The sequence below is a fragment of the Falco naumanni genome, chromosome 12 (assembly GCF_017639655.2).
Source record: "Falco naumanni isolate bFalNau1 chromosome 12, bFalNau1.pat, whole genome shotgun sequence".
In the NCBI taxonomy this organism is placed as follows: domain Eukaryota; kingdom Metazoa; phylum Chordata; class Aves; order Falconiformes; family Falconidae; genus Falco; species Falco naumanni.
The window spans coordinates 5,066,339-5,080,745 of NC_054065.1; the positions used below are offsets into that span (position 1 = coordinate 5,066,339).

General features: G+C 41.3%; 1 long non-coding RNA gene across 6 annotated transcripts in view; it reads right to left on the minus strand.

Moving 5' to 3' along the window:
- The window catches only part of LOC121095971, a 30,213-nt gene that overhangs the window by 1,295 nt on the left and 14,511 nt on the right, over window positions 1-14,407 (minus strand). For 2 of the 6 annotated variants that reach the window (XR_005830290.1, XR_005830291.1), the window contains 2 exons: window positions 8,994-9,180; window positions 5,668-6,171 (listed from right to left, as the gene is read on the minus strand). This is a non-coding gene — a long non-coding RNA (uncharacterized LOC121095971). Of the gene's footprint in view, window positions 1-5,667; window positions 6,172-7,004; window positions 7,200-8,993; window positions 9,181-14,407 lie in introns of those variants that run through there. The other 4 variants (XR_005830292.1, XR_005830295.1, XR_005830294.1 and 1 more) reach the window with 4 other exon arrangements.

Sequence of the window (14,407 nt, forward strand, 5' to 3'; positions counted from 1 at the left end):
TAAAAGATATAGCTGTAGATATGAAAGATATAGCCATATAACCAGAAAATAAGTACTAAAATGTCGAGTTGTGATGCTTTGGTAAGCTTCTGACTGAAAAATTACTGATTCAACTATATGTAAAAAACATGGAGAAATCTGAAGTGGTGTGCTATTTCGGGTGTCTATTTTAAGAGACTTTGCAGGTCTCCGGGATTGAAGAATTACTTAGTACTTACTTTCTATAACAAGTTGTTTTAAACATTTTTACCTGAGAACAAAAACTTTGCTAGTCTGAAGCAAGAGTCACTTGACCTTAGAAACCTTAAACATAAACCTTAGAAAGACCTTGTGTCTCCCTGCAGGGATTGCTGTTTTCAGTGCCCCAACCTGTCACTGAAAATACGCTTATCTCTTTGGAGTAACGTACTTCAGCAAGGTATCTTGTCCCGGAAGTGTCTCGCTTTCAGTTGCAGCACACTATTGTTTCTTGTTCTAGCAAGGAGTGTTTCATAGCCAATGTGTCTCCTTCCCATTCTTTCTACCCTTTGTCATTCCCTGGGGCTTTACCAGCCCAGTTGATAAACGTTCATCAGCATACTGTAGATTACCTCATCCTAAGATAAGAACTCAATACACAATTACAATTCTATTTCTAAATAACAGTGGGCCAGGCTGTAATGCCTGTACTCTTCCTAAATAGCACCCACTGTTTACTGGTGAAGTGGCTTGAAATCAAAATGCCATTTTGTGCGGGTGAGAATATTCAAACTGGGCCCCGTATCAAGTCCAATGGATTTTAATGCAGTATTAACTTTTTCAGTTCTTCCCTTCTTTCACTTTTCTGTAATTTTCATGGATATATATTGTTGTCCCACATCTGAAGTTCTTTTAATATCTGAAAAAAGCACATTCTCCAACATCTCAAGATGATTGATACCCATATACCCATGTCTCCTAAATGTTAGCAGTGTTACTAATGCTGCTTTTGTCTCCACATCTATTAGCAATAGGACTGCTTTAGAGATGTGTTTTCCATGTGGAAAAATGCAATTCAAAAAAATCCTTCCTCTGCTATTTTTGATGTAAGTTTCATCCAATTACTTTTTTTTTTTTTTTTGTGAGAGTGGTGCAACAAGAAACAAAAGCAAGAACTAATCTAAAGTGGAATTTCAACATATGAAATAATGTTTTGGTTTTTAATCAAAGATACTTTCTGATCCACAATCAAATTCTTTAGTTTGGAATTTTTATTGAAATAGAGTTTTCAATGAAAACTCCAAAATTTTGTCAACAGTTGAATTGTGTTAGTTGAAGAAGCCAACATCCTTCAACAGAAAAATCTTGCCCAGTTCTAATCAACAAGGATGGAAAAACTATTAGATACTGCAGAAGTCCCCTTCAATCAATGAAAAGACATAATCAGCTCTGGGCTTGCTTCTATTTATGTAACTGTAGCCAACATTGCTGCTGCTCTATCAAATGATCCTGCTGAGAACAAACCTTCCTCAATGTGGGGTTGAAATTGCCAGTGGTGCATTATAGCATTGATGGAGCGGAGCCAGTGTTTGTAGCAGTAATGTCTGCAGACATGAGGTTGATTTCCAGAAAAACATCTCAGAACAACTGAGAAACATTTCACAGATTCTGAATCTAGCTCTCCTTTCGAGGAGAGAGCTATAGGAACCAATAACTAGGACCTGCTTGCTCACGGAAATGCTGCTCTCCACCCTGCTGGAAGCAGCAAACCCCACTGCAGAAGCACGTGCTGGATGCTGGTCCTCTCCCTTGTTCTCTGCACTGGGTTCAGAGGGATTGCTCCTGAGCAAGGGCTTGTTCGTGTGAATAGTATGTCACAGACAGGTTTCTAATGAGCTGTTAATTTTAGGATTCCTGGCTAATTGCCAGGTAGACACATGATTGACTTATAATAAGTACAGCTCACTTCAGTCACTGGAACTGTCAACTAGCATTGCTAACCCAAAGCATTAAGGAGTCATGAGTCAAGCCTCTCAAATCATATACCACTGGTTAAAAATGATGAGATTTTGTAAAGAATGCCTTCTGGGGTTTTATTTGACTGGTGATTATTTGGGTTCATGTTTCTAGATTTAATTTTCTGTAGCTGTGGGAATTAAAGAGTTTTACTATTTTGTTTTTTCTAATAACAGTTCCGATCATCATCCCTTAGATTGTCACACCCATCTCTGCATTCATACGATCTTCATAAAGGTCTTAAAAATAACATGGCAGAGAGGCTTCTGCCTTCTGGTCTCTAAAATTTTACTCCCAAACTTGAGTCTAACTTGCCCTGACAACTTTACAGACAAGCATCAGGGTTAATTGGAAGATGCTTGATTTAGACATTTCCAGGTTATGAGGCCAGCAATTCCTTGTCATTCTACCTTGGTTCACATGGCATGAGATAGAGATTACAATCTAGAGAATTGTATAATCTTGTGAAGATTATATGGTCCAGTGTGAGTATAATTCGTGTTAAGTGTGACAATAAAGCCTGCCATGCATTCTTAAAATGTGTGTCAGAGGTATTTAAAAGACATGTAGATGTGGCACTTAGGGACATGGTTTAGTGGTGGACTTGGCAGTGCTGTGTTAACGGTTGGATTTATGACCTTAAAGGTCTTTTCCCACCTGAACAATTCTGTGATTCTAAGATACTGGCACATTGTGCTCCCAGTGAAGGCAATGAGGGAGAATGGGAATCCTCATGGGGCACATTTAGCATCTTTGTTAGATAATTTGCTGCATATGTACAAATATATATTTTAGATGAGCAACTTTGAGCAATCCGTGTTAAGAAGATATTGGATGTTTTACAATATTCTCTCTTGGAGCCTATTTCTGTTGAATAGCAAGTGGTGACGCTTGTAGGAGAATGTCCTGTGATATAATAGGCACTGCAATATCCCTCCTAAAAGGGATTCTTTGCTTTCCTCACAGGTCTTCCTTTTTCCCATCTTTTACCCATGTTGGTATTCAGGAAGGTGTTCTACCTGAAAGGCAGTCTTTATAGTAGGGAGGTACTAACGCAGGGCAGAATGGAAAGCCACATCATAATTTTCTCTTTTTGTTGCTGGCTGTTTCAATAAAAGGGATTTTCTTTTCAGAAAGTATCATTATTGGATAGTTTTGAAAAGCTGAATAGTGTTGGGATGAGACAACTCTTCAGTCCCTGCTCTCTCTGTTGTGCACCTCTGCACAAGATGAGGAGCCTACATAAAGCAAACAAAGCTGTGAATGCTCCTTCCATTTTGAAGAAGGCGAGGGAGAAAGTACTTAATTCCTGCTGCCTGTGACTTATTGGTAAAATGCCAGTTTTTGAAGTCCCAGACTTGCTCTGGGAACTTCTCTGGTAACCAAAGATATACAGGTGGTTTCTCTTGTATTCCAGGACTCTCCAGGTGTGTGCAAAGCATAAAACAGGCACTGATGCTGAAGAGATATTCACACCAGCTGTCCTTTCATCTGAGGTTGGTAGGGAACCTCCTTTGAAAAGATTTTTTACTAGAAGAAAGAAAATCTCTCTCAAGGATCAGTGCCACCACAGAGAAAGGAAATGGCTTATAACACATCTCACATCTCCATCTCTTTCATCCCCTACCAGATGCTCCACTGTACTTCAGCACCCAAAGTATCCTTGAATGCAGCAAGTACTATCTTGTATTAGGCTTCCCTAGATACTGTAACACGCAAGAGGAGCTTTCAAGGGCTTTAGACTGAAGTCAAGATAGTGGTGAGGTGGTGGATTTCATACCCCAAACCCACTACGCTCGTGTGTAGAAGTCTCTGTTTTGCTAGCAGAAATGAGAACAGTGGCAGATGGACATTCTGGGGTCAAAGCTTTCTACAGGGAAATAAAGACTGCTTTTTCTCAAGGCAGTCCTCTGAAAATGAAATTCCATCGACATGTGTTTCTTTCCCGAAGACAAAACATCAGGTTGTTTCCTAGGTCTTTCTTATTTGGGTTTTTGTTTTCCTTTTGTCAAAAAAAATATTGGTAGGACATTACTGTGTTTAAAAACACAGGAAATGTTTTCATTTCATTAAACCTTTTGGTAGAAAATATTTCTCACTTCTAGTTGTGATCAGAATCTCATCTGCACTTCTCAGGTGTTATCTGTATCTAATCTGAACAGACACAAGGAGATACTTGAAGCCGTCCCATTGGCAGATGTATTTGCAAAGCATTCCCTGGAACAAACTCGGTGCAAGTTGGTGGTGGGGGAAGGGAGAGTAAAACTTAATTTTAAGCTGTTTGGGAGAGGCACTGTCATTATGTTCTGTATGCATTAAATGCAAACACAGAACAGGTTCAGGTCTGTGGCTGGTGCTCTTAGGTGTGACAGCAGTACAAATGAAATAATATCAAGTAATCTCAGTTGGTCATTAACCCTGCAGTAAATGCCTGTTTCATTTGCCAGGTAGGAGTGCTCAGAGACCTCAGCTAAAATTGGCACCTTATTGTGCTAAGCACACATAGAGACCTAATTAAAGACAGTCCATTTCAATGAAGTGTTTTTTAGTATAGATGGGCAAGACAGATAAAGGATGGGAGTAGGAAAGCATAATCATCCCCGTTTCACAGATGGGGAGCTGAGGAACTCTGATCACACAGGGACTCTGCTGTGGGTTTTCTGCACTGTCCTGGAGACAATGCTGTGGGTCTCAAAGTTAGCAGGGTCTTACACTCTAGCCCTGTGCTTCAGCCACAAGACCATCCTTCCTCTGCAGGATGCATCAAGTTTCTTGTTGCTTAAATAGAAAGCAATTTACATTTTCCTTATTCCTCTTTTAAAAAAAGCTCCCTGACCATTTTGGTTTCTCTCATCCTCTCAGAGTGTTAGTCATAATTTAAAATACACACAATGATTAAAATGAGTCTGGTCATGTTCAAGTACATTATTTCAGGGAGGCTACTTGGTATGACTTGCATGAGGACATGAAATGCCAGAAGGACCAGTGCAGTCAACAGCAAACTTCAGTGCCAGAAAGAGTGGGTGGGGTCATGTGCTGCCTGGTTATATTTGACCTCTGTGGGTTGGCACATGAACTGATTTATTGCATCCATGCTATCTTAATTACTAAGGACACAGCTGAGAGCTTTTTGAAATTAAAAGTGACTTATTTTCTTCAATTACTTAAGTGCAGAGGCTCAAGCACATACACAGTTGTATTTTTCTATCAGAATATATGATTCGTATAGCCAGTTACACTTGTTTGTGGTTCTTCCAGATGCTGGACTTTGGGTATGTGTAGATGCAGGCACTTGACACTGGCTCATATGGATAAGTTTACGAAGGCTTAGCAAACTTTTCTTTTTCCCACTGCTGGTCCTGCTTACAAAACTGCTTTTCCAGGTCTCAGCTGGAACTGGAAGGCAAAATGTGGAAAGACTCTGAAAGGTTGCTCCGGGTGTTTTTCTAGCCCAGCTGGATGCAGGTATTATTGGAGACCTCATGAGAAGGATTATTCCAACAAAATTTTCACCCTGGCTTCATGGACTAAGGGATACAAACATGTTTTAATAAGTATCCAAACTTATGCTTGCTTAGCCAAACTCAGACACTGAAGCTTTTTATGCAGCCCTGCTAACATGTACATTGTTAGACCATTTTGAATGTGAACACGAAGCAGTTATGTAGCAGGTCAGCAGGAATTCACAAGTGCTTGGACTTAATTTTTTCATAATTTTGATTTTGAAAATGTGTCTGAATAATCAGGTCAGATGATAGGGAAGCTTTTTTTCTCTCAGCTGTAGCCTTGTCTTGACTTTTGCAAATTTAGGCGAAGACTGTGAGAAGTGGGTTGCACTTTGAAGCACTCTGTCTGGGACTTGAGACTTCCTCAAAGGGTCTAGCTTTCAGAGACCCTTCCAGTGTAGTCCCTAAAAACAGGAAAGTCCAAATTGCTCGTACCTTTCTGTTACTTATTATTGCACTTCTGTGTACAGATAAGGTACATACCTGCATCTGTAGATCTGAATTTGCAGATGGTGTAGCTGTGCTAGAGCATGGTTGCAGACTTAGGTACTTACAGCCTTTATTATTATTTCACATTAGTTATGCTCACACATAACTCAGCTGCAGCTGGTGGCATTTTTCTTCACGTCAGATAGAAGTGCAGTGATTTTTCAGTGTCTGGTTCCAGGACCCCTAGCATCCTCTGCAGGATCTGAGTAACACTCAGTAAAGCAAACCTATTAGAAGACATAAAGTCACTCTAAAGATGTTCATATCTCTTCTGCAAGTGAAAACAAATTGTAAACTCTGAACTGGTAAAAGAAAGGTGGTAATTCAGTTTCTGTAAATCTCCATGATAGCTCATTTCATGCTCATTCCAGGATTTAAAATACATAGTGCAAACAGCCGTTTCATACAACAGTGCATTTCTCTCCCTTTAACAGATCACTTGTTGAGAAAGCAGCTAAAATGAATTCAAGCTACCCCAGTCCCGAGTCTATTTTCTCTTCCAGAGCATGTGGAGGGAAGTGGGAGACTGAAATACCACTGTGTTTGTGAGCTGCTAACAAAACTACAGCTGCTTTGGAACAAAACAGGCAGGCTGCAGGCAGGGAGGACCACCTCCGTACAGCCTTCCAGCCCCCTTGCTTCTCCTGCAGCTAGAGCATACTTCTGACAATACAGCATACACAGAAAGAGGAACGGTCCCCTGGTCACCAGTTGTGCAACCACGTTGCAACTGGGAGGTGTGATTGCAGTGCAGATAATCAAATAACAACTAGCTTTAATCTTCACAAGGTTTAGGGCAGGCTTGTTCAGCCTGCCCAGGATGCAGCGTGCATATTCAAGAGCTGAACACTGTGTCTCCACTGCTTAAGGTATCCAAAGTAGCTAGGTTGAAGCTGGTCAATGTGTTGCTGTCGTGCCTTTGACTGCAAGGTGGACAAAAGTCATAGCTGCAAATTAAGGTGTTGTAAATTAACTTGAGCAATAGGTAATCTCCATCCAGAATTACTATGGAGATGCTCCCAATTCTGTACAAACCTCAGGTCCCATTGCTCTCATGGCTGTGCAGACAGGCAGCAAAACCAGCACTAGTTCCTGAAGGACTTGCAGTCTGAATGTGCAGGACATCTCTCCATAGAGGCAGAGATGGATCTGGCAGTGGAATGATTTCTTAATGGTCATGCCAGAAGGTCAAAATGATCTGGAAACTCAGACCAAATTGCCAATCCAGACCTATAACAGTAAGAACAAACAGTTTTCCTTAGACCATTCACTGATAGCTAGGATCTGTTTATAGACCTACATTACAAAAGGATATTAAAAACAGAAGACCTGATCATGTAGAAAAGCAGGGAAAGGACAAAATCCATTTGAAACTCGAGACAACAAAGGAGAGAAAACGGAAGTGTTAAGATGTAAATATGGATACTGTGTACACAGATACTCCTGGAATAGTGAACTGTGTCTGTGATTGTACAGTACCAAAGGAAGAAGAGAAGCATGAGGAACATGAGGCTTTCAGACAGGCCCCTCTAACAAGTCAGAACTAACCCTTGGAGTGAGATTGGAGAGAAATCAGCATTGTAGAAGCTTAGAGAGCCAGTTAGTAAGGAGTTGTGTAATTAAACCTTGAGTCCAATGGCAGCAGAGTCCTGCATGAAATCATGACTCTACTGAAATCAGTGGCAAAAATCCGAGTGATGTCAGTGGTGCAGCTCCTGGCACTTACCCATAGCAACCTCTACTGGTTCTGCTCGCGAGCTGTGGGACTGTACATTGTACTGTAGTCTGCTTGAAAAGCAAAGGCTAGTAATAGCTAAATGAATGTGTGCACTGAAAGCAGTTTTTTCCAGAAATATGGCTTTTTGATTAGGTGTGTTTCTTTTGAAAAGTGTTCTCTTTCTTTGGGAATTGCCAGTGTCACATCAAAAAATTAAACTCTTCGAAAAGCAGTAAGTTATCAGCTGAAGTAGATGACCATCCTGGAAAATGTCATTTGTCTCAAGAGCCTGACCCACAGAGTCAAAGGGAAGCCTGATTTCATTTCTGAAGGGACAACAAAGACACCATCTTGAATCACAATATTAAGGGATTGGCTGGAATAGTACAGTGGTGTTTTACCTCCATGGCAAATTTTTCGGCACAAAAACCCGTTCTGTTTTGTGAGCAGTGCAGAAGACGAAGTCGGAGGCCTGCCTGGACAAAACCCTGTTTGTCCAGCTGCTGTACAGGGAAAATTAGCTTCTTCCCGAGATAAGCCAGCATCTTGCCGCCTCTCAGAAGGTGTATTGTCACCTCTCCAAGAGTAACAGCACCCCAGGCTGAGTCCCTGGATGTAGGAATTGGACCCGGGACCGACTGCTGGAGTCAGCAGAGGGGGACAGAGAGCCGCACTAGGAGACAAGCCTTTACAGCTTCCTTAGCAAATGTGTAAGAAATGGCATTTTGTTCCGTGGTTTTGCTGTGACTTATGCACTGGAGTGTTGGTGGTGAGCAAAGACCCGGTATGCTTTGGTAATACAGGTAGAGAATAATAATAGTTCAACAAAAGAGCATTGTTAGATAGATCTAACTTAAAATAAAGGCTAGTTTTACAAAGCAAATTCAAAGCCACAACAGGCAGGTCTTTTCATTTTATCTGCTGCTAAAAGGAAGATGCTTAAAGGCCTGTCTCCAAAAGTAAAATATGTGCTCATTTAATTACATCTTTTCTGGCAAAGGGAGAGTGTGTTATTATTATTTATTACTATTATTATTATTGTTAGACATATTAGAAAGATCTATACGCTGTAATATCCTTCATTGCAACCACATTGATTAGCACTAACTGAGAATGTAGTATAATAATAACACGAGGCACATAGGACTCGTTTGGCCTGTCCTGTTTGTTACTTAATTACACATGTATAAAGTAAGAGGCACAGCACCTGTAAAGATTCCCAGCACCTCCTCTTAAGCTGAGGCAGGAGCTACAGTGCATGAGAGCAGTAACAAAATCCTGCAAGCATGTTTACATTTTGAACTTACCAAATCTTCCCAAGTGGAATGCAGGGTCCGGTTTCAGCCAAGGAACTGTTAGCAGTGAGTGAGAGTTAATGGATCAATCTGCTGTCTCTTGTCAGTGCTTTTACTGTTGACTTCTGGAATGTGTTTGATGAAAAGAAAGCAACTTCTTGAGACAGAAGATACAGATGTAGCATGTTAAGGTTGGGACCTACATGAACAGTAAAGCAATGTTATCAGTGTTTCGCTTCCCCAGTGCTGCTTGCCAAAACTGACAACAGAATAGCAGCAAAGCATTTCTTTTTTTAACTACCATAACTGCACATTAACCATTTGCTCTGATTCTTTTTGGAGACACAGTCAGATGTTGTACTGGTGTTGTAAGTGAAAGATGTCAGATATTTAAATGTGAGCATGTTGCACAGCCCCTTGCTGCCTTTCTGTGGCCAGTGGAAACTGCTTTCTGAAAAGCTGAATTAAAATGGAATTTGCAGGATTGTTCAGCGGAACCAAGTTTGCTGGCTCCCTGTGCTTTATGTGCTGCCCACCAGCAGAATGCCGGGGCACTGTGTGAATCTTGCAGGATGTACTCATTCTCCCTGTAGCCCGACAAGGCAGGCTGTTACCCAAATTGCGGTGTAATTTTGAGGCATGCAGGTGGTACCCACCCAGCAGAATGCAGTGCTGTGTGGAGATACCCAGGCTAGCTCTGAGCATGCTGCAGCTGGGAATGCTGTGTGAGAGCTATCCACAATCAGATTATATTCCGCTCTTGGCTCAACAGTAGACCAACACCAGAATATTGCTCTTCTGCTGGAGCCAGGTTGTTAAAAGTTAGCTCTGATGTGCCCACTAGGTACTATGGATACCCTTGTGCTGTGTAGACATAACCACAGAGGCTAAAACCCAGATTCATCGAGGTATTTAGGCTTTTAACTCTCACTGAAATGAACAGGAGTTAAAAGCCTAAATACCTTTGGGGATTTGGGCCTAAGTGGCTTACAGAAAGCCTGTGGCACAGCAGAGACTCAGATATTTTGACTCGGAGGCTAGCGCCTCCAATATGAAATCATTCTTCCTCCCTACATCTGGTAGCAGTTTGCATTCACGTTTCCCAGCTTGGGCCATCAAAAATATGCCCATGGTTAGGACAGGAGGTGAAGAATAATTTAGGTAATTGAAACTACAGCAGGAATGTGGTTCTGTCAGAGAGCTGTTGTCTGACCTGGAATTTAACCAGACAAGTAGGGATTGGGGAAACTGCGCGCCAGCTCTCGCCTTTCAGGTGCACTGAAGGCAGTTAGTTTCTCTGGTAAAAAGGGGATAAATAGTTGAGCTTATGTGTCTGTTGAAAAGGAAGCCATATTGCTGAGAATGAAAGCAGGAGGCATGCCAAACACTTGCCTTGTTATCCACATGACTGTTTATCAGTTATAACTAGAGCTGAGCCAATAATTCTTAATGGGTAATTCATATGATGAATATCTCCCCCTTACACTATGTTTGAATCGTGTATGAACCAGCCATTACTTTCAAATATTTATTTACTAGTCACAATTATTTGTTTAATACTGTGAATAATTCATGGTTTGTGGAATGTTTTCAGGCAGTTCTCTGTAAGTAGCCAATACCCAGGCTATTTTTCATTGGGCACAGAAGTAAATGTCGCCTTTTTCTGATTACGCCAGTGTTAACTGAGGATAACTTGAAGTCAAAAGGCTGGATACTTCACTGATGTAATTTGGCATAGCTCCATTTTTTTTAGTTGATTTCAAAAGAACAGTGTTAATTCACACCAACTTACTAGATAGTCCTGAAAAGAAGAATTGTATGAAGGAAGAATGACTCCCACACCATATTGTCCCAGGACTGGCTAAACGTACCACATTTTACAGTCACATCTTTTCATTAAAATTCTCATGTATATACTTTCAGAATTTACCTTTTAAAATATAATTCAATATTAATATCTCAGTTGCTTATTAATGAGTAGCTTTGCCGTAAATTATGTTTGTGTGATTGTACACACAAAGTGACAATTTTTGCAGAAATAGTCCAAACTCAGTTTTCATCTGCAGGGTCGGGGGGATATTGTTTTGAGGACAAATCTGTGGCTTGTGTTGAGGTTAACCTGAAAAACTTCCTTGTTCAGTGTGCAGGACTTTTCAGTTCCAGTATTACTTTTACCATTACAAAATCTTCCCTTATATAAGTCTCACTGACGTCAGTGGAGCTTTGCCACTTGTATTTGCCTTATCAGATTTCCAATCCTTAAAGCTATTTTAGAAGACATTTTAAACTACATTCTGTGTGGTACCCAGCTAATGATGGGAAAACTAGAACAGGGGATTGTGTTGGATTGTGCATCTGTGATTCTTGCACCAGTTGTCCATGGTCTCCAAGCTTTGTATGTCAGAAGGGTTTTGCTGGAATACCTCATGCCTTGTATCTGTCCCTCTCTGGCCCAGTTCCCATCATTACAAGAACAAATTATATGTAGCAATACCACCAAGAGAACCAGGGAGGGGTTAAAGGCTTGGTCCCTAAAAGCAGATTTCTAGCTAGGTCATTTCCATTTCCAGATTTCCAGAGCAATATGTCAGGCTTGCACTCAACGTTGCTGCAAATCTCCCAGCTGCATATCTGTGTTCCTCTTTAGTATTTCTTGTCTAGCTGTACAGCAAAAACTTAAATGCTGCCACTCAGATTGCCCCCATAAAATGTGCCTGTGGTCTTGGCTGCAGGATCCTTGTGTTCATAGCAAAGTGATTGTTAACAGCGCTTCATAGGGAGAAGTCTTGTGCCTTTCCTTCTCTTTCTTTCTTGTTTTTTGATACTTCTGCTTCACTGATGATATGGCTCCTAGAAATACAAAATCATTTAAAAATGTCACATTTCAGAAAGAGCTGTTGCCTTTTTTGCTGAAGTAGCCTAACCAATTTGAATGTCAAAGAATCTGCTCAGACTAAGTGTCCAGGTGCATATCATTGCTCACTACACATAATTTACTAATGAGTGGATCCAGACAAACAAAATGAGGATCCAGCATGCCCTCTGGCTGCCTATAAAAATGAGGAAAGATAATGAAGTGGTGTGAATCAGGGCCTTTCTGTAGCAGCGAGGCATGAAAAAACTGGAATACAACAGCTTTTGCTGTTAGGTACCAAATATGATCTCAACAGTTCTGTAACCAACCATGGGGGCAAATCAGTTTCACAAACATTATTAGATTAGCACAGTTGGCTGTTTAGTATTTTTTCATGTCTCAGGTTTCATGTTTCTGGATGTCAACGAAAGTTTCCGTTGTGAAATTTGTATATGTTTGGCTTTTGACTGTGCAAAGGTAAGCGTGATTCTCAGAAAGGCACAGCTATTGACCTTTCTTTAATTACAAGCAAATGCAGGGGGTTGATGGATATTGCCATACTGTTGGTCTCTTCTGTTGAGTGAACATTACTGAACTGCCTTCTGAAAAACAGTGGTGTCTTTGTATGCAGGCTGCAGTTCACTAGGAACACACCTGATTACACCAAGCTCTTTTTAAGCAGAGCCCTGCACAGTGTCAAAGGAAAATGTTTTATTGTAAGTGTAGGGAAGAGCAGATGCATAGAAGAAAGGTCAAAGAAGAAGAGAACCAATTGACCTGCTAAAACAGAGAATCTTTAGGGACTTTTAGCAGAAAACCTCTATGTCTTCCAACCACTGTGATGGTGCAATCTTAAATCAGAAGAAAACTGTTGTGACCCGAAAGATATGATACCTTTTTGTATAAAGTCCTTCCAGCTGATTCAAAGGTGGTAGTTCTTCAGCCATGTACTGTCATTACAACTGTTTCCTGGACTGTGATTCAGGGCTCAGTCCTGCAAACACTTGGTTTCCCATTTGTATTTGTATTTGTATTTGTACGAGACTCACTTCCTGAAGCACAGTTCTCAGAGAGAAGACTTGTAAAATTGTCCCTATTGACAGAGGGAGTGATGGAGACGAAGAGCACACACAGACTGCACAGGGGAGCTGGCTGCCCACGTGTCGTTGCAGCCACACAGTGCAGCGCTGTCTGGGGGAACCTGTGTTGTCCAGTGCAGACCTTTGTCAGGGTAGTGTTAGACTGGGCTATTTCAGATGGGCAAAATAGCCCGAGCATAGTGTCATGCTGACTTGGTTACGCTGCTGTGGCTTTCTCTCTGTAGCAATCTCAGGAGGCGTTTGCTCAGAAATCTCTGAAGCATTGGCTTGTCGGCAGTGCATGTGTATCCGTGGACACTTGTCCATGCCCAGCAGGGAGATGCCTCTGAGGTGGGGACTGGCATTAGCATTTTGACATAGTGTGCTTCTGAAATGAGTCCTCCAGCTGGCGGCTGCTGCCACTAGACTGCAGCTAGGCTGAGGTAAAGCATGTACAGAATGGAAATACACAGTGTGGATATTGGGTCCCTGGCACCAATTGTTTGTCTCTCTGTGTCCATTCCTTTTGTTCTGCACTACATGCTATTACAGATGTGGTCAGAGATGCCTCAAGTCCCACCTCAGTAGATTGACCCTTCTTCCCCTCCCCTCTGCTGTGCCATTCAGGCCATTTCCAATATGTATGTAAGACATGGGGAAATCAGATTTACTTCGATAAGACTCTCCATATGCTTACATGCATCTTTACATATGTTTCTGTATGTAAATACCTTGCTGAGTAGGGACTGGTGGCTCAGATCAAGCAGCACAAAACCCAGACCTCTTGTACAGTTGCAAAGCTATGAGGTGTGTAAGGGGCAAAGGGTGAATTTCTTTCTTTCTCCCCCTGCTGTATGGTATCTGATCACATCTCATGATAGTCCCCTTCCCCTTACTTGCACTCATGTAATTACCAAACATTGCTCTTTCGTGCTGCCTCTGGAGACTGACACTGTTGAAGCATGTAGTTAACTCTCCTATTGACCCTCTGGGGGAAAGATAGGAAGAAACACTGAAATTAAACGTAGGTGGGGTAACAACGATAATTATGTTGGATCATAACTTCCACTGATCTAATTAATGCCACCTAAGTTGTGGCTTGTGCAACTGCCTTGATTTATTGGTTATATCCACAGTTTGCAGAATGACGTTTTTGCAGAAGGCCCGTGGCTCTGATACGCAGAGCGATAGAAGTTGTATTTCATGAACATCATGCAGTATAGTTACTGTACGTGTAACAATTTGAAAGGTGTCTGTTTTGCGATGCACTTTAGAGGCACTGTGAATTGGTGATCCAGATAGGATTAATGATGTAGGCTGTACAGCTCAATTAATTTGTTTCCAGCTAGAATCTCTTCATGCTGCTTTTAAAATTGTGTCTTCCTATTGAATCTACTGTAACAAGCTCTAGGTGTTCCCAGCAATAAGTGACAGTAAAAGATGACTCTCGCCTAAGTTCCAGCTCATGTATTTGTTTTATTACTCAGGATATG